The sequence below is a fragment of the Pteropus vampyrus genome, unplaced genomic scaffold (genome assembly GCF_000151845.1).
Source record: "Pteropus vampyrus isolate Shadow unplaced genomic scaffold, Pvam_2.0 Scaffold65, whole genome shotgun sequence".
Classification (NCBI taxonomy): Eukaryota; Metazoa; Chordata; class Mammalia; order Chiroptera; family Pteropodidae; genus Pteropus; species Pteropus vampyrus.
In genome coordinates this window covers 391,050-393,299 of record NW_011888846.1, presented here as the reverse complement: position 1 = coordinate 393,299, position 2,250 = coordinate 391,050, and positions in this window count along the sequence as shown.

The following is a 2,250-nucleotide window of genomic DNA, read 5'->3' as shown; positions in this document are numbered from 1 at the left end:
GGCTTTACATGTTCGTCTTCTCAGCCTCTGTACGGTTGGGCAGCTCTAGGCTTTGTGTCTTTTCTCCTAAGCTCCCTGCAGCTTTCAGTAAAAGGAAATTCAAGTTCATCAGAGATCAGCAGGGGCTCTATCAGGGTGGGTGCTTAAATCAAGGTTCTGTTGCCTCCTTGGATTCATTTCTTCACTTCATTTTGGTTTATTTTTATAGCATTTTTTTTCTTGGCAGCACAGCAATGCTTTTTTTTTTGTACTCAACATTTTTTGTTATTTTTCAGTGGTAGGCTTATTTAGGTCACCTCCATTTTTTGTCAAGCTTTTGGAATCTTTCACTTTAGATGTCTCTCTTAAATACAGCAAATTTGTATTTTGCTATGTGTTCCAATCTGGGAGTCATTTCCTCTTAATAGGTGAGTATATCCCATTTACCTTTATTAAAAGGGAAATAGTATTTTGTTCATGCAAATACAATACATTCTATACAAGCATCCAGAGATTGCAAATTCTGGGTATGTGAAACTATTTAATTAACACTGAAAAAAAAGTAAAATCCTATAACCTTAAGAAATTTATTAGTGTCAGTGAAAGCTGGTATAAAGCAGGCAACAAAATGCTCAAATATACAAATAAATGAAGAAATAACACCCCATATCTTAATATGGGAACCATAAAAGCAAATGTGAATATGGTTTTTCAATGACTACACAAGTAAGAAGCAAGTCAAACTGTAAATTGAAGTTTAACTAATTTCTATAGGATGAAGGCAGAGAAAACAAATATAAAAGTAAAAGTGGAACAAAGCAAGTTGCGAAGTCTGATGAACTTGAGTAAAGTAGCCATGGAGCTTGCAGATAAATGATTCAGTAGAAACTGGTACAGTGGATTCAGAAAAATAAAGCAAGTGAATGACCTCCAGTGCCATCTTGCTTTTAAAAAGAATGAATAGAATAGTACCTGGCACATTATAAGCATAGTGAAATGTTCTAGGACATACTGATCATCGCAGCTCAGGATTACATGAAGTAATACATATGCAATTCTTAGAAGAGTGGCTGGCATATCCTAAGTACAGTGATGTGTTAGTTATTTTTGTAGCTATCCAAGGCATTCATATATGTTCTTTGTACAACAGAGAAATATTACATCACTGCTAAACTTTTAAACTAATAGCTGGCAAAATAAAGTTGAAAATGATAGTAAACCCAAGGCAAGAACTGAAATGGAAATTTGTACTTACTACCAGACTATAGTGCCAGTCTCACATTTTTTATAGGTTGGGAACTTCGGTGCTACCAGCTAACAGTAGGGGATGGGGAATGAAAAATATCTGCGTGCTCTTGAACGACCCATGTGTGACTATTTGGAACAGTGAATAGCACAATGAGAGAAAGCCTTCTGCTAAGTGATTTTAGAGAAACAGCAGGTCAAAGAGTCATCGATGAGAAAAGGGGGCATGTTTTGAAGCTTCAGCTGCAGATGTTAAGGAAGATCTTGGAGGGTGCTAGTTGCCAAAGGCAACCTACAAAGATAATGCCAGTCATGGCACCCAATCCCCTGGAGACTCTAGGTCTCAGGTGCAAGGACTAAGAACCAACTCAACAATAAAATTCTCCATAATCCTTGGTGCTAAAGATCCAACTCTGAAATTTTTGTTCGTACTTCCTATGTTGACACTTTTGCTGTGTTCCTTATCTACTTCAAAATTCTTGCAATCCATTTATGCTAGTTGAGTTTCCCTTATTGTAATTGTCAGGTACTTTACCCTGAAAGGTACAAAAAAAAAAAAATTAACGTCTTTCCCTGAATGATTTTACTCTTCATTAAAGAGAGAAAACAAAAGAATGAGTAAATGCTAAACTGTTATTTATTGATTGTAGGAGCACCAGACTTTTAAAGAGATTGATTGATCACTATGAGCTAGAAGAGTTAAGAAAAAATGTAATAAAAGAGGTGAAAAATAAGGATGGATAGGTATATGGGCCCACGTAACGATTGGTCTGGATTTTCTGGAACAACCCCAACTTGAAATATTTTGTATTGTTGCCTTCATGAGAAGCACTAGAGTTCAAAAGTTTAACAGTGATTACTACAGTAGTTAAGGATACAAGCTATTCCAAAGAGTGAAGACAAAGGTTTTCAATTTAAGCCACAACGACATTGCAGTTACTAACCAAACTAGTTTTACAGAGCACTTAATAATGTGCCAAGCACTGCGGTGAGTGGCCTGAGCTAGCCAGGCAGGGTTCCTGCCTT